Raw genomic sequence first — 24,651 nt, forward strand, 5'->3', positions numbered from 1 at the left:
ACCTTCTGTGGGGCAGCCACTCACTGAGGATGGGCAAAGGCCCCTTGAAAGCAAAATTGGGGCTGGGCGCAGTGGCTCATGCTGGTAATCCCAGCACTTTGGGACGCCAAGGCAAGCAGATCACCTGAGGTCCGGAGTTCAAGACCAGCCTGGCCAACATGGTGAAACCCCATCTCCACTAAGAATACAAAAAAATTAGCCCGGCGTGGTGGTGCATGCCTGTAGTCCCATAGCCTGTAGCTACTAGGAGGAGGCAGAGGTGGCAGTGAGCCGAGATTGTGCCACCGCTCTCCAGCCTGAGTGACAGAGTGAGACTCTGTCTCAAAAAAAAAAAAAAAAAAAAAAAAAAAAAAATCCAAAATTGGAGCTGTGCAGGCCAGGACACCTCGATGTCCAGGGGCTTCCATATGAACAGGCACATGGGCTGGGAAGTGCATGAGGCCCCTGGGTAGAAGGCTCTGTCAGTTCTCCCCTCCCTTGCCCTCTGGGAGGCTCCTCCTAACATAGCTTCCAGGAGGTGGGAGGAGCAGTTACTGTCAGCAGGTGTCAGCCAGGTGTCAGCTTCTCTTGAGGATCTCTAGATGTCTTTTGGCAAGTTTATGCAAATGAGCCTCCTCTCCTGCCCTGAGACAAGTATCCGCAGTGTGAACCTGGCAGCCTCAGACCCAAGGGGCTCAGAGGAAACTTCTCTGGTTTCTAGAGCTCTGTGCTCCTGTAGAGAAGTCTTCCTTCCTTACAGTCAGTGTCCCTGTGGAGCTGGGACACTCATTGCCTGTGTACCGGGCAATCATCCGATTGCTGATTTTGAGAAATGCCTCCCGATGGACCAGGAACCTGCTGGAGTCTGGGATGGTAGCTGTGGGCTAGACTTGGCTGGTGGTATGACCGGGCGACTAGTGCAGCATCACACAGGCCTGGGTCAAGTCTTGGCTGTGTCATTTCCTGCTGAGGGACCAGGCACTGAATTTCCTACCTCTTAGGGTCGTTACCTATGAGGTTAAAGCTACCTCATGGGATTGTTGTACGTGGCCAATGTTGGGGCAGACCCCTCCTGGTCAGGGTGACTGCTCATCTTAGACCCTCCCCTTTTCTGCAAATTTGGGCCCCTTGATCCTCTGATGGGAGCTGAAAGGATGAGAGGTGGGCATCTAGATTCAGGGAGGCTGTTCAGGCTTTGCAGGTCCCTTCCCTGAACACATATAAACCCTGGAGCTGTGACTGTGTCCGTGTCTGTGTGTATCGGGGGGGATGGGCACCTGCATGAATGTGGTAGAGAAAATGGCTCTGCTCAGAGAGAAGATACGCATAGCAAGGCAGGGACCAGAGGAGTCACAGGCGCCCGGAGAGCAGCCGGGCACCGCCTCCAGGGACCTGCTGGCTTCCCTCAGTCCTCCAGGGGCCCAGCACTCTTTCCTGTGGGCCCTGTGAGCGTCCCTTGTCAGGATACATTCTCTCATTTTGCCGAAGCTGATTTGATTGGGTGTCTATTTCTCATAGTCAAAAGAGCTCTGAATGAGGGAAGTGCTTCTGTGTTAACTCCCCGTGTCTCCCGAATTTCAGTCATTCGTGTACCCGCCTTGAAATTTTTGCAATATCCATGTACCAACTGTCTGTTTACTTAATAAATACTTTTTCTTTAAATTAAGTCACTTTTAAAAACTTACATTTATTTGAAAGAAAACATTATAACATAATTGTAAATGAAAACTAACACTACCTGCCACAAATAGAAGGTAGACATAAACATAAAACCGTAACTATAAAAATGTTTCTCACCCGGGTGCGGTGACTCACACCCGTAATCCCAACATTTTGGGAGGCTGAGGAGGGTGGATTGCTTGAGCCCAGGAGTTCGAGACCAGCCTGAGAAACATGGCAAAATGCCTCTACAAAAAATTTGTGGTTGTGGTGGCTCACACCTGTAATCCCAGCACTTTGGGAGGCCAAGGAGGGCAGATTACCTGAGGTCATGCGTTCAAGACCAGTCTGGTCAACATAGCGAAACCGTGTCTCTACTAAAAATACAAAATTAGCTGGTCGTGATGGTGGGTGCCTGTAATCCCAGCTACTTGGGAGGCTGAGGCAGGAGAATTGCATGAACCTGGGAGTCGGAGGTTGCAGTGAGCCGAGATTGCACCACTGCACTCCAGCCTGGGTGACAAAGCGAGACTCTGCCTAAAAAATAAAAATAAAAATAAAAATAAAAAAAAATTAGCCAGGTATGGTGGTGTGTGTCTGTAGTTCCAGCTACTTGGGAGGCTGAAGTGCGAGGATTGCTTGAGCCAGGAGGTTGAGGTTGCCGTGAGTTGTGATCATCATGCCACACTGACCTGGGTGATAGAACAAGACCCTGTCTCAAAAAAAAAAAAAAGTTTTTCTGTGTTCTATCTAAAGTCACTTGACATGTCTCAGTGACTTGTGTAGCACACTTCAGGAAACTCTACTGTGATGGGTATAAAGTGCACAGGGTCTCAATAAAGAATAACTCTGGACCATGCCTGTAATCCCAGCACTTTGAAAGGCCGAGGCAGGAGGATCACTTGAGCTTAGGAGTTTGAGACCAGCCTGGGAAACGTAGCGAGACTCTGTCTCTAATTGGAAAAAAAAACAAGAGTAACTGACAGTTCTGAGACAGTGACTTGTGATTACCTCCTTACTTCTTCCAGGATGTCGCCCCAACACATAGACCATGCTCTCATGGGGATCAGGGGGATGGGAGGAGTATATTAGGTTGTAGCACATGCTCCAGCCTTGTTGATCTCCTCACCACCCGAATACAGCCAGCATTGCTCCTCCTGTATCCTCTATCTCTTCTCTTGTTTTCTAAACTTTTTTTTCTGGAGGTGGGGTCTTGCTGTATTGCCCAGGCTGGCATGCAATGGCTATTTACTGGCACGCCTATTGCACACTACAGGGTCAAACTTCTGGCTTTAAGGGATCCTCTTACATGAGCCTCCCCAGGAGCTGGGACTACAGGAGTGGGTCACTGTATCCAGCCCTTCTCTTTTTTTAAATTTTGTTTTGTCTTATTATTTTTTTTGAGATGGAGTCTCGCTCTGTTGCCCAGGCTGGAGTGCAGTGGCGCGATCTCAGCTCACTGCAAGCTCTGCCTCCTGAGTTCACGCCATTCTTCTGCCTCAGCCTCCTGAGTAGCTGGGCTTACAGGCGCCTGCCGCTGGGCTTACAGGCGCCTGCCACCACGCCTGGCTAATTTTTTTGTATTTTTAGTAGAGACGGGGTTTCACTGCCTGGCCAAATTTTTTTTTTTTTTTTTTTGGTCAGCGTTGACCAGGTTGGCCTCAAACGTGTAGCCTTGCCTCCCCAAGGGTCAGGACAACTGGCCTGAACCATTGCAGCTCCCCTCTTCTTTTTGACATATCCCAGAATACTCCAATAGGTAGCCTTCTGAATCCAGGCAGCGTTACTGTGACCATTAAGTCATTACTGTGACGTTAAGTCATTTCGATGCCTGTCTTTCCTATTCTGGGGGGCAGGAACCGGATATTAATAATCTGTCTCCAGTTTCTCACATATAGCCTGGAATTGAGATCTGTCTGTCTCCAAATTGTACAGCTTCCCCAGGGTTTAGCATAAACAAACATATTGACATATACATGCAAATATTTTGAAAGGTTTTGAGGAGACCCTATAGAGACAGATGGAAAAGAAATGTAATACATGTTCTTCCAAAGTTCTAGGTCCATATTCTTTTTTTTTTTTTTTTTTGAGACGGAGTCTCGCTCTGTCGCCCAGGCTGGAGTGCAGTGGCCAGATCTCAGCTCACTGCAAGCTCCGCCTCCCGGGTTCACGCCATTCTCCTGCCTCAGCCTCCCGAGTAGCTGGGACCACAGGCGCCGCCACCTCGCCCGGCTAATTTTTTGTGTTTTTAGTGGAGACGGGGTTTCGCCGTGTTAGCCAGGATGGTCTCGATCTCCTGACCTTGTGATCCACCCGTCTCGGCCTCCCAAAGTGCTGGGATTACAGGCTTGAGCCACCGCGCCCGGCCTCTAGGTCCATATTCTAAAGGAAGATGTAGGGAGTTTTCAGAGAATCAGTACATTTTGGAGCTGGGAGGGTTCAACCCCTTCGTCTTACTAAGGACATCATGGGGCTCAGAGGGGCTAACTGATTGCCAAAGTTACACAGGGTGGAGCTGTGGCGGATGCAGGGCTGGCTGTTCACCTGCATCTCTCCGCTCTTGCAACGGTGACAGGGATTATGGGAAAAGTTGAGTTGTAACTTTTTTTTTTTTTTTTTTTTTTTTTTGAGACGGAGTCTCGCTGTGTCTCCCAGGCTGGAGTGCAGTGGCGTGATCTCGGCTCACTGCAAGCTCCGCCTCCCGGGTTCACGCCATTCTCCCGCCTCAGCCTCCCAAGTAGCTGAGACTACAGGCGCCCGCCACCACGCCCGGCTAGTTTTTTTTGTATTTTTAGTAGAGACGGGGTTTCACCATGTTAGCCAGGATAGTCTCGATCTCCTGACCTCGTGATCCACCCTCCTCGGCCTCCCAAAGTGCTGGGATTACAGGCTTGAGCCACCGCGCCCGGCCAGTTGTAACTCTTTTGATGAAACATCACTGATTAGAATTTCCAAGGCATCCTGTGTATCAGGAAAGCCTCACCTTGCATTTGCCCTGATCTCAGCTTTCACCTCAGGGAACCACCAGTGATCTCAGCTGGAGAATGCTGGCTTATGTAAGATCTGGCCTCATTGAGATGAGTCATAGACCCAAGAGTGGTAAGTGAAGGTCACAGTTGACTAGACCTGGATATGTTTATCCTGTTTTTACTCATCTGTGTTATATCTGTGCTCAAGACCTAAGGCCACAAAGAGATATAATAAGACCTTCTTGTAAAGCACCTGGTTTTTGTGTAGACTTGGTATTTCTGTATAAAAAATCCTGTTCCCTTTGATATCCTGCCGGCAAGCCATCCTCCCACATACCCATCCGTCTATCCACCTATCCATCCCTCCATCCCACCATCCTTCTATCGATCGATCTATCCATCCATCCATCCCTCCCTCCCTCCCTCCATCCCTCCCTCCATCCCTCCCTCCCTCCATCCCTTTAGGTACCCAGCAAACACCTATGGGAGTGCCTATTTTGGTCCAGTAACTATGCTAAGCACAATTTTGATCTGTTATCTCACTAAAACCTCATACTCTCCCTGAAACATGGGTGGTTATATCCCCACAGAAATGAATAAAACAAGTGTTACAGCTCTTTTAGAATTTGTCTAGCAGGCTTTTCAGTTTTTGCCAGAAAGCCCATTACAAAAGAAGGAAAAAAAAGAAATGAATAAAGTAAATAAGGACCCAAGCTGACTGAATAAGATGTAGTGGCTGCCTCTCAGGTCCTTGGTAGAGAAGGAAGAGGGACCCAGCTATTAGCTTGCCACTTTCACCTATCTTATGTCATTGAGTCCTCACAACCACCCCACAGAATAGAACATTTCATGCCCATTTTACAGATAGGGAAATCGAGACTCAGAAGGGTTCAGAGATTTATAAAGGTAAAAGAGCTACTAAGTGGCATAATAATATTCAAAGCTGGATCTGCCTTAGTAAGCACGGGTCCCTTTCCTTCTCTCCTCCCTCTCCACCATGTGGCTGTACCCTCGCCCAAGCCCCTCTCTCTAGGCACAGTCTCCTAAGCGCTGGGACAGGACTGTCATAGGGGAATGAGCCAAGAGGCCTCCAGTGGAACGTGAGGGCCTCCACCTTGCTGTTTCTGGCTTCCTCTTTGAGGTCTCTGTGCTCTCCATGCATGTTGAAGCCCCAGCAACAATAACTCTTCCCTGGGCTCAGGCCGCTGTGCTCAGCTAGGGAGGGTACTCCTGAGGATGGATGGCATCCATGAACACAGTGTTCCAGAGACCCTCGGAAGCCAGAGTGGTCATTGTCACTGGAGCTAGAAGGTGCTCTTAGATGTCACCTGGATCCTGACAGCTCTGTAAGGGGAGGGACAGAGGTGGCCACTCAACATTTGCTGACCACTTACTACAAGGGGAACTTTACATCATTTACTCCTCCCAAATACCTATGGGTAGAACTGCCTCTTCCCTCTGCCTGAGATGGGTCTTGATGGGAGTATACCTACAGCATCCTTGATATAGCCACACGGCTCACTCCCTTGCTTCCTTCAAGGCTTTGCTCAAACGTCCCTTTCTTGGTGAGGCCTGCTTGACTACCTCACTTAAAAATGGAGGCTTGGCCGGGCGCGGTGGCTCAAGCCTGTAATCCCAGCACTTTGGGAGGCCGAGACCGGCGGATCACGAGGTCAGGAGATCGAGACCATCCTGGCTAACACAGTGAAACCCCGTCTCTACTAAAAAATACAAAAAACTAGCCGGGCGAGGCGGCGGGCGCCTGTAGTCCCAGCTACTCGGGAGGCTGAGGCAGGAGAATGGCGTGAACCCGGGAGGCGGAGCTTGCAGTGAGCTGAGATCCGGCCACTGCACTCCAGCCTGGGCGACAGACCGAGACTCCGTCTCAAAAAAAAAAAAAAAAAAAAAAAAATGGAGGCTTGAGGCCTGGCGCAGTGGCTGACACTTTTAATCCCAGCACTTTGGGTGGCAGAGGTGGGTGGATCACCTGAAGTCGGGAGTTCGAGGCCAGCCTGGCCAACATGACAAAACCCTGTCTTTACTAAAAATAAAAAAATTAGCCAGGGGTGGTGTCAGGCACCTGTAATCCCATCTACTCAGGAGGCTGAGGAGGCTGAGGAGGCTGAGGAAGGAGAATCACTTGAACCTGGGAGGCGGAGATTGTAGTCAGCTGAGATCGTGCCACTGCACTCCGGCTTGGGCAACAGAGCAAGACTGCGTCTCAAAAAAAAAAAAAAAAAAAAAAAAAAAAAAAGGAGGCTTGGGTAGCAAGTGTGCAGGGTTTCACGGCCCTGTAGCTTCATTAGACTCAGTATCCTCCTGAAAAAAAAATTAAAAATATAACAACAGTGCTTGCTTCATCAGCTCATAACTAAAACTGGAACAATACAGAGACACAGGTATGGCCCCTGAACAAGGATGACACAGAAATTCAAGAAGCATTCCATATACTTAAAATAAATTTTAAAACATGAAAACCAAATCCCCACCCCCAAAATACAGAGGCTTAGAGAGTAAAGTGATTCCCAAGGTCACACAATGAATGGCTGGCCTAGCTGGGTGCATCCAGCTCCAAAGCTCATTCTGCCACACTGCCTTCCCCTGCGGACATCTTTCATGATACAGAATGTGAAGGTCCCTATCTTCCATTTTCCGGACAAGAAAGACGAGCATCAAGCAGGTGAAATGACTTACATCCAAGGTCACACAGCAATAATCAAGATGCAGAGATCCTTATTTTACCTCTACTGTGCAAGATGCTTCTCATACATTTTTGTCTGAATGCATGTTATTTTCCTTCTTTTTTTTCTTTTCTTTCTTTTTTTTTTTTTGAGATGGATTTTCGCTCTTATTGCCCAGGCTGGAGTACAGTGGAGCAACCTTGGCTCACTGCAACCTCCACCACCCGGGTTCAAGTGATTTTCCTGCCTTAGCCTCTCAAGTAACTGGGATTATAAGCATATACCACCACGCCCAGCTAATTTTGTATTTTTAGTAGAGATGGAATTTCTCCATGTTGGTCAGGCTGGTCTCAAACCCCTGACCTCAGGTGATCCGCCTGCCTTGGCCTCCCAAAGTGCTGGATTCCAGGCATGAGCCACCGCGCCTGGCCAACATGTTATTTTCTTTTATCACCATTTTCCATTCTCATCCTCCACAGTAGTTCTAGTGCAGGCAATATATATCCTTGATGTTGTAGGTATGCTTGTAAAATGTATAGTGTTATTCTGTGCGTGTATTCCTTTTACATTTACATAAAAGTTACGGTTCACATAATTTGACCTTATTCTGTGTCTCATTCCCCCCCCCCCAGCATTATTTTTGCAATGGAATCATGTTGGAGTGTGTACATCTAGTTCAATGATGTCAATGTCTGCTGGGTCCTCCATTGTGTACATCCACTACATTCTACCCATTCCCTTGGTAATGGACACTCAGGGTGCCTTCTGTTTACTTTTCTTTCTTTTTCTGGGCAGGGCATGGTGGGGGATAGAGTCTCGCTCTGGCCCCAAGCCTGGAGTGCAGTGACGCGATCATGGCTCACTGCAACCTCTGCCTCCCAGATTCAAGCTATTCTCTTGTCTCAGGCTCCCAAGTAGCTGGGATTACAGATGCCTGCCACTGCACTGGGCTAATGTATGGATTTTTTAGAAGAGACAGGGTTTCGGCCGGGCGCAGTGGCTCAAGCCTGTAATCCCAGCACTTTGGGAGGCCGAGATGGGCGGATCACGAGGTCAGGAGATCGAGACCATCCTGGCTAACACAGTGAAACCCCGTCTCTACTAAAAAAATACAAAAAACTAGCCAGGCGAGGTGGCAGGTGCCTGTAGTCCCAGCTACTCGGGAGGCCGAGGCAGGAGAACGGCGTAAACCTGGGAGGTAGAGCTTGCAGTGAGCTGAGATCCGGCCACTGCACCCCAGCCTGGGCCACAGAGTGAGACTCCGTTTCAAAAAAAAAAGAAGAGACAGGGTTTCACCATGTTGGTCAGACTGGTCTTGAACTCCTGACCTCAAGTGGTCTGCCTGCTTCAGCCTCCCAAAGTGCTGGGATTACAGGTGTGAGCCACCACACCCAGCCCCATTCCCTTTTTATAACCAATGCTGTGAGATTCTTCCAGGTGTTCCCTATGGACCCATGTAAGAATTTCTCTAGAATGTATACCTGGGAGTGACATTCCCAGGTCGTAGGCTACACTTATTTAATTTGGCAAAGAATTGCCAAATTGCTTCTGGAATGACTGTACCAGTCTACACTCCCACCCCTAGTTACACAAATTGTGTCTATTTCTATGCATTCCTACCCACACTTGGCACTGTCCAACTTTAAAGTTGCAGGTAGGTGTAAAATAAAAATCTTGTTTTTGGTTTGGATTTCTCTAACATTACTTTTTTTTTTTTTTTGTAGGCAGGTTCTTACTCTGTCACCCAGGCTGAAGTGCAGTGGCATGAACATGACTTACTGCAGCCTTGAACTCTGGGGCTCAAGTGATCCTCCTGCCCCAGCTACCCCGGTAGCTGGGACTGCAGGCATGCCACCACATCTGGCTAACTTTAAATTATTTATTTATTTTGGAGGAGTTTCGCTCTGTTGCCAAGGCTGGAGTGCAGTGGTGAAATCTTGGTTCACCACAACCTCTGTCTCCTGGATTCAAGCAATTCTCCTGCCTCAGCCTCCCCAGTAGCTGGGATTACAGGCAGATGCCATCATACCCAGTTAATTTTTGTATTTTTAGTAGAGACAGGGATTTCACCATGTTGTCTGGCTGGTCTCGAACTTCTGACCTCAAGTGATCTGCCCGCCTCAGCCTCCCAAAGTGCTGGGATTATAGATGTGAGCCACCGTGCTTGGCCAATTCTTTCTTTGTTTGCCAGGCTGATCTTGAACTCCTGAGCTTAAGCAATTCTCCCTCCATGGCCTTCCAAATTGATGGCATTACAGGGGTAAGTCACTGAGTCCAGCAATCTCACATTACTAATGGGTTTGTAGTCATGTACTCATTAGACATTTGAGTTTAAATTCAGACAATTCTGACTCCAAAGTCCATACAGTGTCACAGAATGATCAGTAAAGTGATCTCTAGGGCCACATTGCCAGGGTTTAATTTCTGTCTTTGCCACTTCCCAGTCTGTGATTTTTAGGCAGACTTAACCTCTCTGGGCCATTTTCTTCATCTGTAAAATGGGAATAATAATACTGACAACATAATAGGATGGTTTTGAGGATTTAGAATTGGTGGTTAGAATAGTGCTTTCCATGAAATGAACTTAGTAAATATTATGTCCTGGCTGGGCACGGTGGCTCATGCATGTAATCCCAGCACATTGGGAAGCCAAGGTGGGAGGATCGCTTAAGCCCAGGAGTTTGAGACCAGCCTGGGCAACACAGGGAGACTCTGTCTCTACAAAAAATTACCAAAACTAGCTGGGCGTGATGGCACACACCTGTAGTCCCAGCTACTCGGGAGGCTGAGGTGAGAGAATTGCTTGAGCCTAGGAGGTGGAGGCTGCAGTGAGCTGTGATCATACCACTGCATTCCAGCCTGGCCAACAGAGTAAGACTCTGTCTAAAAAAAAAGTGTTATGTCCTGTCCTGACAGAGTGTGTCTTTCTCCACACATAACCTCCCTTTTCTTTCTTTCTCTTTCTTTCTTTCTTTCTTTCTTTCTTTCTTTCTTTCTTTCTTTCTTTCTTTCTTTCTTTCTTTCTTTCTTTTCTTTCTTTCTTTCTTTCTTCCTTTCTTTCTTTTCTTTCTTTCTTTCTTTCCTTCTTTCTTTCTTTCCTCTTTCTTTTTCTTTCTTTCCTTCTTTCTTTTTCTTTCTTTCCTCTTTCTTTCTCTCTTTCTTTCTTCTCTCTCTCTCTCTCTCTTCTTTCTTTCTTTCTTTCTTTCTTTCTTTCTTTCTTTCTTTCTTTCTTTCTTTCTTTCTTTCTTTCTTTCTTTCTTTCTTTCTCCTGCCTGCCTGCCTGCCTGCCTGCCTCCCTCCCTCCCTCCCTCCCTTTCTTCTTCTTTTTTTTTTTTTTTGACAGAGTCTCACTCTGTCGCCAGGCTGGAGTGTAATGGTGTGATCTCGGCTCACTGCAACTTCTGCCTCCCGGGTTCAAACGATTCTCCTGCTTCAGCCTCCTGAGTAGCTGGGACTACAGACACATGCCACCACACCCAGCAATTTTTGTATTTTTAGTAGAGACGGAACTTCACCATGTTGACCAGGATGGTCTTGATCTCTTGACCTCATGATCTGCCTGCCTCGGCCTCCCAAAGTGCTGGGATTACAGGTGTGAGCCACTGTGCCTGGCCCATAACCTCCCTTTTCACTCCAGCCCATAATTCCATTCCCCTGCCCCTTTTCACCAAGTTCATGTTGTGTAACTCTGTATTTTCCTTAGAAACCTGAAACCATAGCAGAGAGGAACACAGTGGGACTAATCAGGCTTTCGTTGTATTTGACTTCCCAGACCATTCTAAAACACACTGAGAGTTTTTTAAGAAGCCAGAATTGCCACATACATGAGTCAGGGAATTTTGGCCTCTGGAATGAAAAGGATGAGTTAGTTCCCCAAAAAGGAGGATGGGGCATCAAAGGACACCATCAACAGAGTGAAAATGCAACCCACGGAGTGAAAGAAAATGTTTGCAAATCATATATCTAATACAACATTGACACCTAGAATATATAACTCCACAACGAAAACCAAACAACTTAATGTAAAAATGGGCCAAGTAATTGAATATACATTTCTCCAAAGAAGACCTACAAATGACCAGTGAACACTTGAAAAGATGCTCAATACGACTAATCTGTAGAGAAAAGCAAATCAAAATCACTATGAGATAAAAACCCAAAACAAGTGTTGGCAATGATGTTTAAAAATTGGAAACTGTAGGCCGGGCACAGTGGCTCATGCTTGTAATCCCAGCACTTTGGGAGGCTGAGGCAGGCAGATTACGAGGTCAGGAGATCGAGACCATCCTGGCTAACACGGTGAAAACCCCGTCTCTAGTAAAAATGCAAAAAATTAGCTGGGTGTGGTGGCGGGTGCCTGTAGTCCCAGCTACTCAGGAGGCTGAGGCAGGAGAATTGCTTGAATCCAGGAGATGGAGGCTGCCGTGAGCCGAGATCACACCACTGCACTTCAGCCTGGGCAACACAGTGAGACTCTTTCTTAAAAAACAAAAAACAAAACAAAACAAAAAATTGGAAACTGTGCATCCTCACTTTGCTAGTGAGAATGTAAAATGGTTAACTGCTGTAGAAAATAATGTCAGTTCCTCAAAAAATTAAACCTAGAATCATTATATGGGCTGAGTGCAGTGGCTTATGCCTGTAATCCTAACACTTTGGGAGGCTGAAGCAGGAGTATTACTTGAGCCCAGGACTTCGAAACCAGCTTGGGCAACATAAGGAGATCCTATCTCTATTTAAAGAAAAAAAGCTGGGTGTTGTGGTACACATCTGTAGTCCCAGCTACTCAGGAGGCCAAGGCAGATGCACTGCTGGAGCCCGGGAGGTCTAGGCTGCAGTGAGCCATGATTACACCACTGCACTTCAGCCTGAGCAACAGAGTGAGACCCTATCTCAAAAAAAAAAAAAAAAAAAAAAAAAAAAATCATCATTTAATCTAGTAATTCCTTTTTTTTTTTTTTTTTTGACAAGAGTCTCACTCTGTCACCCAAGCTGGAGTACAGAGGCACCATCACAGTTCACTGCAGCCTCAAAGTTCTGGGCTCAGGGCATCCTCCCACCTCAGCCTCCCCAGTAGCTGGAATTACAGTGTGTACTGCCACACCCAGTCAATTTGATCTAGTGATTCACTTCTGAGTACAAACCCCAAAGTATTGAAAACAGGAACTCAAGCAGATATTCGTAGTAACATTATTCACAATACCCAAAAGGTGGGAGTGACGCAAATGTCCCCTGAGGAATGAATGGATAAACAAAATATGACATTGACATACAATTAAACATTGTTCAGGCCATGAGTGGTGGCTCATGACTGTAATCCCAGCACTTTGGGAGGCCAAGGCAGGAGGATCATTTGAGACTAGGAGTCTGAGATCACCCTGGGCAAAATAGCAAGACCTCATCTCTACTTAAAAAAAAATTAGCTGGGTACAGTGGCATGCACCTATAGTCCCAGTTACTCAAGGAGGCTGAGGCAGGAGGATCACCTGAGCTCAGGAGATCCAGGCAGCAGTGAGCTGTGATTGTGCCACTGCACTCCAGCCTGGGTGACAGAGCAAGACCCTGTGTAAAAAAAAAAAAATTGGCAGGGAGCTGTGGCTCATGCCTGTAATTCCAGCATTTTGGAAGGCCAAGGTAGGCGGATCAGTTGAGGTCAGGAGTTTGAGACCAGCCTGGCCAACATGGAGATACCCCATCTCTACTAAAAATACAAAAAAATTAGCTGGGCATGCTGACGTGTGACTGTAATCTCAGCTACTCAGGAGGCTGAGGCAGGAGAATCGTTTGAATCCAGGAGGCAGAGGTTGCAATGAGCCAAGATCACGCCACTGCATTTCAGCCTGGGCTACAGAGCACGACTCTCACAAACAAAAAAACAAAACAACAACAACAAAAATTAATTCGTTTTAAAAAGGAAAGAAATTCTGACATATGCTACAAAGATGGAAGAACTTTGAAGACATTATGTTAAATAATATAAGCCAGATACAGAAGGACAAATATTGTATGATTCCACTTATATACAGTACCCAGAGTAATCAAATTTGTAGAGACAAAAAGTAGAACGGTGATTGCCATGGAGAGAAGGGGGAAATGGAGAGTTAGTGTTTAATGGGTCCAGAGTTTAAATTTGGAAAGGTCAAAGTTCTGGAAATGTATGGCGGTGATGGTTGCATAACAATATGAATATTTCTTAATGTGCTGAGCTGTATACTTAATGGTTAAAATGGTACATTATATGTTACCTCAATTAAAAAAAAAAAACTTTCAAAAAGAGAAGAGGGGATTGAAACTGCCTGTGCAAAATTATGACTGAGACAGTGAGAGAGATCTAACCTCACCGACTCCATCTTGCTTCTAATCTTTAAACTGTCCTTGTTCCTTCCTGGGCATAGGCTGAACTAACTTTGGGAGGAACTTAGTTTATAGTTTAAAACAAAGACAATACCAGCCCTTTCCCAAAACAAACCTCCTTCTTGCCTGGAGACTAGACTGCCTTTGTAGGACTAACAAATTAGCCACAAGATTAGAAATTAGGGTTTAGGAGTCATGCGACTGTAGGCTACAAGATTCTGACCTTCCCTAAACTGTTCCTGAGATCAGTGCTTAAGATATTTTGCAGACCCTGCACTTGGTGGATCAGCTGGCACCACCCACATCTGTAAACTGGCTCATCTGATCTGTGGCCCCCACCCAGGAACTGACTCAGAGCAAGAGGACAGCTTCACCTTCCCGTGATTTCATCTCTGACCTCACCAATCAGCACTCTCAGTAAACTGACCTTCCCCAACTGACTAAATTATCCTTAAAAACTCTCGTCCCCAAATGATCGGGGAGACTGATATAGAGTAATAATAAAACTCTGGTCTCCCGCACACCCGGCTCTGCGTGAATTATTCTTTCTCCATTGGAATTCCCCTGTCTTGAGAAATAGGATCTGTGTAGGCAGCGGGCAAGGTGAACCCACTGGGCTGTTATAGGATGAGAAGAAGCAGGCTGAGCTGGGGGAGATTCAGGCTCCCAAAGGAACCTTTCTCACAGTGGGTTCTCATGTTCAAGGTGATGTTTCCTGCCATTGAGGCATCAAACTCTGCTTGAATTACTAAGTGTGAAAGAGCTTAGTCAATACAATTCTATATATGTGATATCCTTTCATTCCACAAAAGATCCACCATATGCTGTGGGGACAAGTCAAAAAAAGACAAGGTCCTTGCACTCACACTCTAGCAAGTAGCAGATGTGTTAAATATGCAAGAGTGTTGTATTTGCTGTTTCATGCTCACCGGGCTTGTGAGAGTCCATCATGAGCAACTCTTCCCAACTCTGTGTTCAGAGATGTCATGCTGGTAACCTGAAATCAGCCATGGTGGTAGTATTTACACCACAGGAATTAGCAAAAACTACAAATCAGGGCTATTATAGTTTGAATCTCAGGCCTGACACTTGCTGGCTATGTGATCCTGGGCATTTGCCTCAGTTTCTTTATATGTACAATGGGTATAATAAATGTCAATTCCCTTCTCTTCACTCTTCTAAGATGTGGAAAATTTGACACTTGGGATGGGTCACTGTTCTTGAATCACAGAGAGCCTGCCTCTCCTTAGGTAACTGCTGATGCCACTCTCCTATTGGCCCAGTTGGCGCAAATGTTGCCCCAGGCTACGGGTTGGCCGGAGAGGGCAGCAATCCAGAAGTAACTTCACATACATTCGTGTATTCTGTGGGCACTGGGGAGAGAGAGGAGGACTAGAAAGGAAAGAGAAGACGGCAGCTCTCCGTAGTCCATTTGTTTACACTTGGTCTTATGTGTGGCCTGTTAATGGCTCCTAACATTAGGGATGTTTCACAACAAATGACCTTTAACTCCAGCAGCAGCCAAAATAAGTTCAGGAGGGCAAGAGGGGCAACGGGGAAGACCACGGACCTTGGAGTTAGAGCTGGATTTGTCTCCTAGTTCTGACGTCACTAGTTGTTTGGCCTTAGGTAACTGATTGTCTATCTCTGAACCTCAGTTTCCCCAGTTGTAAAAATGAAGATAATGGCAACTACTGCACGGATATGTTAGGAGGCTCTGGGGAGGTAATGGACTCAAACTCCTGGCCTCAAGTGATCCTCCTGCCTCAGCCTCCTGGGTAGCTGGGATTTACAGGGACAAGCCACCGCCCAGCTTGGGAAGGTAATGGAGAGGAAATCATTTTATAATGTGTCAAGGATTATTATACATACCATTGAACATGAGCAATTAACTGCAGCAAGAATGCGTGTTGCCTAATATCTATTGTCTCTCTCTTCCTAAGTAGAAGAATCCCTGTTTTTAATCTAGGTGCTAGCAATGCACCTAGCCAAAAGATTACATTCCTTATAGCTAGGTGTAGCCCTGTGACTAAGTTATGGTCAATGAGATGTAAATTGTAGGGGAGAAAAAAGAACTTCCTCTTTACCCTTCGTAGTTCTTAGCTAGGACACATCCTGGTAACAGAAGACAAGAAAAACAAACAGAAATCTATTAACATGTATACCTCATGTTTACAAGAGAGATACCCAGGGGTTGAGTAAGTCTCAAAGAGGTGGCTTTGAATTCAGGCTTATGGAGAATTTTCAACAAAGAACAGTAAAGTTGTGGAAAAGTGACAAGGCAAAGGAAAAGGACTTTTTTTTTTGAGACGGAGTTTCGCTCTTGTTGCCCAGGCTGGAGTGCAGTGGCGCGATCTTGGTTCACTGCAACCTATGCCTCCCGAGTTCAAGTGATTCTCCTGCCTCAGCTTCCTGAGTAGCTGGGATTACAGGCACCCGCCACCAAGCCTGGCTAATTTTTTGTATTTTTAGTAGAGACGAGGTTTTGCCATGTTGGCCAGGCTGCTCTGGAACTCTTGACCTCAGGTGATCCACCTACCTTGGCCTCCCAAAGTACTGGGATTACAGGTATGAGCCACCGTGCCTGGCCAGAAAAGGACTTTTGAGTCTCCTGGGGCAGCAAATTTGGGGAAGGCAAATAAATAGTAGGTAAAGGCTAGTTAGTAAAGTTTGTCACATAGATTCCTTTGGTGTCTTCTTCCGGCAAATGAGGGTCTAAAGTTGTCTTCAGAGATCAACCTCTGTTTCTCGTGTTTGGGAGGGGAGGAAGGACACTTTTGCCTTTTTAAACTTATGTCCTGCTTTTAGGCTAATGGGAGAGGGTAGAGACCTTTTGTTGTATCTGTTTCTTCTCAATTGCCTTCAGCTCAAAATAGTCCTTATGCAAAAGAGGCATATTTGGAGGTGGGGAGGTAGAATATTCTGGTCTCCTAAAAGTGAAAGAGTTGATAGTTCATTTGGAAATAGTGCTTCAAAGAAGATTACTCAGCTATAATCCCCTTCTGTTCTTCCCTCCTTTTTTTTTTCCTTGCCTGGAATTTGGTGTTCCTGCAGCCATCTTATGTCTTGAAGTGACTTTGAGGGTGAAAGCTATGGACCACAATGGTAGAACAAGTGATACAAGGAACCTGGGCCCATGATGATGGTGGGGTACAATTCCTGGACAATGATCAGTAGCTAAGTGTAATAGCAGGCCTGGGACTTGAATTAGGGTCTATATGGTCTATATGGTGGAGTAGCAGTTAGGATACTTGGTTGCAAGCAACAGACATTGCCTCTGCCTATTTTTAGCAAAATAGAATTTATTGGAAGGATGTTGGTGAGACTCAAATAAGTCGTAGGTAGCTGGAGAAGCAAGCTTGGGGACACACAGGAACCAAAGGAGAGTTGGAAGGCCTAGGATCAGGTTGCAGGCACATTTTCACCTGAGTACTGCCACTGCCACCATGATGAATGACTTCCAACAAGATCTCCTATCCTGCCCCCACTGTTTCAAAATTCAAATTCTCAGGAGAGGGCGTCTGATGGAATCAACTCTGGCCCTGTCCTCCATGGATTCTTTAACGAAATGGGTCATCTAGGGTTACTTTTCAATCAAGGCCACAAAGGAAATTAATACATTGTTGCGATAGAGGAGATTATTTCAGTTATATATTTCCACAACAGGGGTAAATAGCAAATAATCACATACTTTGGAAGCATGCAACAATAAGCATTTAAACGTTCATCACTCATACATCTGGTGATCAGCTAGGCAGCTCTGCTGATCTGTTTTGGACATGCTACATATCTGGAGGTTGGCTGGCTGTTGATTTAGTCTGACCTTGGCTGGGAAGACTAGGGCATCTGGATCTGTTCCTTCAGTAGGAGAGTCTGGCATTTTGTCATGGGTGATGGCAGAGGCATGAGAAGGGTGGTATGGCAGATGCACCTGACAGTCATAACATAAGCATATCCTGAGAATTACCCTATGATCCAAGAGGAATCTGAGAGTGGCCAACCCAGAGATTGACTCATTATCTGTCAAGGGCATCTAAACCCCCGGCCCATCCCTTAGAACACAGACGGTACGGGGGATGGAGGCCCTTTGTTTTGGGTTAAATGGAGGTAGCTAGTTTAACTGCCCAGTGGTTTCTTCTTGCCCACTGCCCAGATAGAGCTGATTTATCAAGATAGGGGAACTGCAATAGAGGATGAGTTTTACACATGTAGAACTGGCTAAACAGGACACCAGAGTTTTATCATTACTCAAAGAAGTATCCTTGAAAATTTGGAGGCTAAGGTTTTTCAAAGATAACCTTTGGCAGAGGTGTGGGAAATGGTCCTAGCGTGCTGAGTCTGCGTCTGGGTGGGGGACAAAGGCCAGTTGGTGGGTCCAGTGGGGCCATTGGGTCATCAGGAATGTGAAAGCCGGCTGGGTGCAGCGGCTCATGCCTGGAATCCCAGCACTTTGGGAGGCCAAGGTGGGAGGATCGCTTGGGCTCAGAACTTCAAGACATACCTGGGCAACATAGTGAGACCTTATCTCTACTAAAAATAAAAAAAATTAGTGGAGTGTGGTGGTGCATGCCTATAGTTCCAGCTGGGGAGGCTAAGGCAGGAGGATCCTTTGAGCCCAGGAGGTTGAGGCTGTTGTGAACCATGATCGTGCCACCGCACTCCAGCCTGGACAACAGAGAAAGACCCTGTTTCAACAACAACAACAACAAAAAAAAAAAAAAAAAGAAGAAGAGAAAAGAAACGCAAAGGCCTGAAAAGACAACTCAAAAAGTCAATCTTAGGTTCCACAATAATGATGTTATCTGCAGGAGTAATTGAGGAAGTTGCAAATCTTGTGACCTCTGGAGTTATAGCTGGTAATCATTTATGCCTGCTTCTTAGCAGAATTCAGGCTTCTCTCATCCTCCTAACCTGGTGGTCTTTCATTCATTTTACCAAGGTGATTTTGTTTGGGAGAAGGGCTATTATCATTTAAGCTATAAACTACATTTCCCCCCAAGTTAGCTTGGCCCAAGTCCAGGAATGACCAAGGGCAGTTTGGAGGTTAAAGGCAAGATGTGGGGGTTGGTTAGATCAGATCGCTTTCACTGTTATAATTTTTGCAAAGATGGTTTCACTAGGTGGAGGCTGCTAAGTTAAAATGCTATATGAACTGCATGCCTTTTTTTTTTTTTTGAGACAGGCTCTTGCTTACTCTGTCGCCCAGAAAGGAGTGCAGTAGTGTGATTACAGTTCACTGCAGCCTTGACCTCCCAGGCTCAAGCAATCCTTCTGAGACAGGAATAATACAAGGTGGTCACAGGAGAATATAAAATTCCAGGCAGCAGTTTCACATGACTAGCAAAAAGAAACCGTTGAAATAGCTGCAGAAGCTAAGGGATAAGACCCTGAAAAACCAGGGTGTGGGCCAAGCTGGCTGAGACCAACTGGACCCAATGTGAAACTGGATTTGACCTAGGTTTCTCCCAGGACCTCATTATATGCTTATTAACATACAAATTACACACCCACCAGCACTGCGACAGTTCTGAGAACACCCATATTTGGTGTAAAAATGAGCGGCACCACAGTTCCAAGAAATCTTCACCTTTTTCCAGGAATCTTAATGAATATTCAACCTTTTGGTTAAGAAACCCATAAAAGTAGAAACCTCAAACTCCACTGTGTGACACTTTCTCTTGAGTCCACCCATACTCCCCTCTCTTGAGTGTGTACTTTTCGCTTTACAATAAATCACCCTACTTTCACTGTTTTTTTTTTTTTAAACATAAGGTCTCCCTCTGTTGCCCAGGCTGGAGGGCAGTGGGGCTATCTTGGCTCACTGCAATTTCCACCTTCTGGGTTCAAGCAATTCTCCCACCTCAGCCTCCTGAGGAGCTGGGACCACAGGCGTGCACCACCACACCCAGTTAATTTTTGTATTTTTAGTAGAGACAGGGTTTTGCCATCTGGACCAGGCTGGTCTTGAACTCCTGGCCTCAAGTGATCCGCCCGCCTCAGCCTCCCAAAGTGCTGGGATTACAGGAGTGAGCCACCACGCCCGGCCTACTTTCACTGTTTTTTGACTCATCTTTGAACTCCTTCTTGTGATGGGGTCAAGAACCTGGACACTGGCTGGGGTTGAGGTCCCACTGACATTTGGGGACCTCCCTTAGCCCACTGCTATCACCCCTGGCTAAGCCTCCCAAGTACCTAGGATTACAGGCATACACCACCATGCTCAGCTAATTGTTTTTTTAACTTTATTATATGTAGAGACTGGGTCTCACTTTGTTGCTCAGGTTGATCTTGAACTCCTGGGCTGAAAAGATTCTCCCACCTCAGCCTTCTAAAGTGTTGGGATTACAGGCATGAGCCTCTGCAAGTCACATGACTAAGCCCAGGATCAGAGTGATGGAGCACGGTGAAGTTTTGTGACAAAGGGTGTGGATATAGAGAAAGGTGAAGAATCGGTGCCACTTGTGCAATCTACAAGGGAATAGTTCGTGCCAATAAAAGGAGCCAGTGTCTACAACAGACATCAAGACCCAAGTTCTTTCCATGTTTCACACCACCTGGGACCCAGCTGAAGGAGCAGTTCTTGAGGACAGGCCTCTGTCCTCACTCCAGGGATTCAGTAGAATGTCAGCTCCATGAGAGCTGGGGCCTTCATTCTCTGTCAGCAATTTTTTTTTTTTTTACCTTGCCTTTATTTCAGACAAGATTTTTTCTGTTTTGTTCATTATGTAACCTCAGTGCCTAGAACAGTGCCTGATACATAACAGGTACTTAATGAACACTGGTTAAATGAAAATTAACTTGTGAACTTACCTTAGGCATCTAAGCAAGGTAGCTCCCTTTTTGTGGGGAGGCTGTGTGGTATGGAGGAAAGGACCTAGATTTGGAGGAAAAAAACAAAATGAGTTAGAATCTGGGCTTCATTTACTCTGGGTGATCTTGAGCAAATTGTTCAACCTCCCTGAGCCTCAGTTTCCCGTAGTGGAAACCTTTTGCAGTGAATTTTCAGTGCACCCTTCCCATCTTTCTGGTAATCGTCCCTGCCATCGTCACATGGTTGATACAATGGGGCTTCTATAACTATGTGAATCTGTCTCCCTCAACCCTGCCTGACTGATTGGATTAGGGGTATGGATCTAACTCGCATTGGCCCATCAGAGTCCCTTTCCTGGGAATTTGGAATTCCAGGTTCAGTCTTAAACAGAGGAGATAGGAACTCAGGAGCTACCTATGACCATTTGCTGCCACGGAGTGCTGATATGCAGCAAGAGAGAAGGATAAAACCCCCATTCCAGGTTATTCCTTAAGCCCAGACAGCTAGACATGTAGCTAGGTAGCCACTGGTGAAATGGTTACGGGCACAGTCTCTGGCTCCAGATTACCTTGGTTCAGATTCTGGCCTTGCCACTTAGTAGCTGTGTGACCCTGGGTGAGTCATTGAACTTTCTCTGTGACCTGGTTCTCATCTGTAAAATGGGAGTGACATTATCATCTACTGCATGGGGTTGCCCTAAGGATTAAGTAAAAGGCATAGAATAATACCTGACACACAGTGAGTACTAAGTAAACATTATCTTTTTTTGTTTTTTTGTGAGATGGAGTCTGGCTCTGTCACCTAGGCTGGAGTACAGTGGTGTGATCTTGGCTCACTGCAACCTCTGCCTCTCGGGTTCAAGCAATTCTCCTGCCTCAGTCTCTCGAGTAGCTGGGATTACAGGCATGCGCCACCATGCCTGGCTAATTTTTGTATTTTTAGTAGAGACGGGGCTTCACCATGTTGGCCAGGCTGGTCTTGAACTCCTGACCTCAAATGATCCGCCTGCCTTGGCCTCCCAAAGTGCTGGGATTACGGGCATGAGCCACCGAGCCCAGCCACATTATCTGTTATTATTATATATGTCCCTGGATTCCAGGCCACACTCTCTGATTTTAAAAATTAACACCCCTTTCCCCCCATGTTTTGGAAACAGCTCACTTCACAGAATTGTTTATTCCAATTCAAAAAGTCTGAACTCACCTTTCTTCACCTGTGAAATGGTGAAAGTGAAGAATCTAAGTTCTTAGAGGGGCAGGGAGGGTTACATGAGATGAGTACAGCTCTTGACACCACTGTAGGCACTGGGCATTTTCTTTCCTTTTTTTAAAATGGAGTTTCACTCTTGTTGCCCAGGCTGGAGTGCAGTGGCTCAGTCTCGGCTCACTGCAACCTCAGCCTCCTGGGTTCAAGTGATTCTCCTGCCTCAGCCTCCCAAGTAGCTGGGATTACAGGCATCTGCTACCTACGCCTGGCTAATTTTTGTATTTTTAGTAGAGACGGGGTTTCACCTTGTTGACCAGGCTGGTCTCGAACTCCTGACCTCAGGTGATCTGCCCCCTTGGCCTCCCAAAGTTCTGGGATTACAGGTGTGAGCCAACACGCCCAGCCAGTACTGGGTGTTTTCATGCTTCCCATTCTTCTTGCCCTCTGTTCCCCAGAATCTGGTCATCTTCACCCACCTTGGCTGAGCTGGGGCTGGGGCTGAGTGTGGGAGATGGTGCCTCTGGGGTGGAGGCACCATCTTTCCAAGGTGAGTCTGATCTATTTGACAAGGTTCTTAGAACCACGCACCTTGACACCTCATTCTGCACTCAGGAGAGTCAATCATCCATCTTGAGTGCCTTTCCCCGGGAATATTTCACCCCCGGATGCACTCTAGGTTTTCTCGTTGCTGGGAACATGACTTAGGGCATAGTGGCCCTTGTGGGTGGAACAGAAGCCTGAGCCCAGTTTCCCTCATTTGTACCCTGCTGTGCAATCCCTTCCCTGGTCCCCTTGTGATCTACACAGGAAGGAAGGAAAGGTGTGTTATGGGCTTAAGGGAACAGAGGGCAAGAGTCTTGGGGATGTGGATGGAGCCTCTTGTTTCATGTGCTAACATCCCAGGGCAGAGAACAAGTCTGTGATGAGGAGTTTTCTTCCCCTGGGCCTACTTCCTCAGCCTTTCCGGCCCCTTCCTTCGCAGTCTCTCCTGTCAGCCCACCCAGTTTACATCCTGGACCAAGCCTAGCAAGGGTGTGGGGTGTGGTTAGGTGGGGTGGGAGATTCTAGGACCATTTTTTTTTTTTTTTTTTTTTTTGAGGCGGAGTCTCGCTCTGTCGCCCAGGCTGGAGTGCAGTGGCGCGATCTCGGCTCACGGCAAGCTCCGCCTCCCAGGTTCCCGCCATTCTCCTGCCTCAGCCTCCCGAGTAGCTGGGACTACAGGCGCCGCCACCACGCCCGGCTAATTTTTTTGTATTTTTAGTGGAGACGGGGTTTCATTGTGTTAGCCAGGATGGTCTCGATCTCCTGACCTCGTGATCCGCCCGTCTCGGCCTCCCAAAGTGCTGGGATTACAGGCTTGAGCCACCGCGCCCGGCCCCATTTTTTTTTTTGAGATGGAGTTTCACTCTGTTGCCCAGGTTGGAGTGCAGTGGTGCGATCTCAGCTCACTGCAACCTTTGCCTTCCAGGTTCAAGCGATTCTCCTGCCTCAGCCTCCCAAGTAGCTGGGATTACAGGCGCCCGCCACCACACCCAGCTATTTTTTTTTTTTTGTCTTTTTAGTAGACACGGGGTTTCACCATATTGGTCAGGCTGGTCTTGAACTCCTGACCTCATGATCTGCCCGCCTCGGCCTCCCAAAGTGCTGGGATTACAGGTGGGGGCCACCGCGCCTGGCCCCAGGACCAGTTTTGCCTCCTGTATCCATTTGCTTCTGGTCTGGTGGACAGGGGAGTGATCTCCAGAAAGGGACCAGATATTGTCATGGTCTGTGACCTTGCCCCTTTTCTCCTGTGGGGAAAGCAGTTGTGGACACAGAAAAGGCCATGGAGTGGGGAGGGAGAGTACCAGGAAGAATAGCTAATGGATGGGGTGCTTCACACCTAGGTGATGGCTTGATCTATGCAGCAAACCACCATGGCACACGTTTACCTGTGTAACAAACCTGCACATCCTGCACATGTACTCCAGAACTTAAACTTACATTAAAAAAAAAAAAAAAAAAAAAAGGAAAAAGCCATGGAGTATTGGAAGGTACTACTGGCAACCCACAAATCTTCTTCTTCTCCCATGCTGCTATGGTCCTTGACTGCGATTCGGCCACAGTTTTCCTATTTAGTTCTCCAGCTGTGACTGGAGAACATAGCCTCAGACTTTGTATATTACCTGCCTCTTAGCTGCCTCAGTTAAAGACCTGCTAAGCCTATACCAAGTTCCCACTCCTCCTTGGATCCTAAACCTAGGGCTGTCTGATTTCCCAGAAAGTGCCTCTGGAGCTAGGTCAGTGTCCTCAGCGGTTAAACATCCTCTCCGTCTCCACCAGCCCAACATTCTCCATGCCTGAATTGACTTCAGTTACTATATTTTGAGTCTTTCTTAAAGAGATAGCCTGGGGAAGGAACATGGAATCTAGAATCAGACATGCTGGGCTGGGATTCTGGGACAGTGATCACTTGTTGTCTGACTTTGAGTTGACCACTTCCCCTCTCTTAGTATCAGTTTCCACACTTGTCAAAGAGTCTATTGATCCCCTATCTTGAAGATGGGAGGCTTTAATGAGACAACCAATCTACAGTACCTAGTGCATTGTAGAGGCTTGAGAAGTGGCTGTCCATGCCCCTTCTCCATACACTACTGTAGAAGGAAGAAGAATGCTGTATCTTCATTGTTCCTCAATGATTTAAACCCTCCCTTGCCCTACAGCTGTTGAGCCATGGGAAATTACTTTATTTCCTGTAGTCCCAGTTTCCCCATTCAGAATACAAGGAGTAAAATAGCATATACCTCCTAGAATTGTTTTGAGGATTAAATGAGATTGTGTTGAGTGTATAACATAGAACCTGCTACAAAGTAAACGCTCGAAACACTTGTGACATGCAAGTCATTTCCAGGTTTTTGCGACTTTGTTTCCCCTTTATTATAATTTAATTATAATAAAGTTCTGGGAAAGGAATTACCACCTGGTGAAATATATTGCCAAAGTTCTTTTTAAA

At 46.6% G+C, this 24,651-nt stretch overlaps 2 non-coding genes across 2 annotated transcripts; both read left to right on the forward strand.

The window, feature by feature from the left end:
- Positions 1-5,210: 5,210 nt before the first annotated feature.
- On the forward strand, positions 5,211-5,272 carry LOC123571035 (U7 small nuclear RNA). The gene has a single exon (XR_006695212.1). It is a non-coding gene; the product is annotated as a U7 small nuclear RNA (small nuclear RNA).
- Positions 5,273-6,957: 1,685 nt separating this feature from the next.
- On the forward strand, positions 6,958-7,060 carry LOC123570956 (U6 spliceosomal RNA). Its single transcript, XR_006695179.1, has one exon. It is a non-coding gene; the product is annotated as a U6 spliceosomal RNA (small nuclear RNA).
- The last annotated feature ends 17,591 nt before the right edge of the window (positions 7,061-24,651 follow it).

This window comes from Macaca fascicularis, chromosome 1 (genome assembly GCF_037993035.2).
Source record: "Macaca fascicularis isolate 582-1 chromosome 1, T2T-MFA8v1.1".
Classification (NCBI taxonomy): Eukaryota; Metazoa; Chordata; class Mammalia; order Primates; family Cercopithecidae; genus Macaca; species Macaca fascicularis.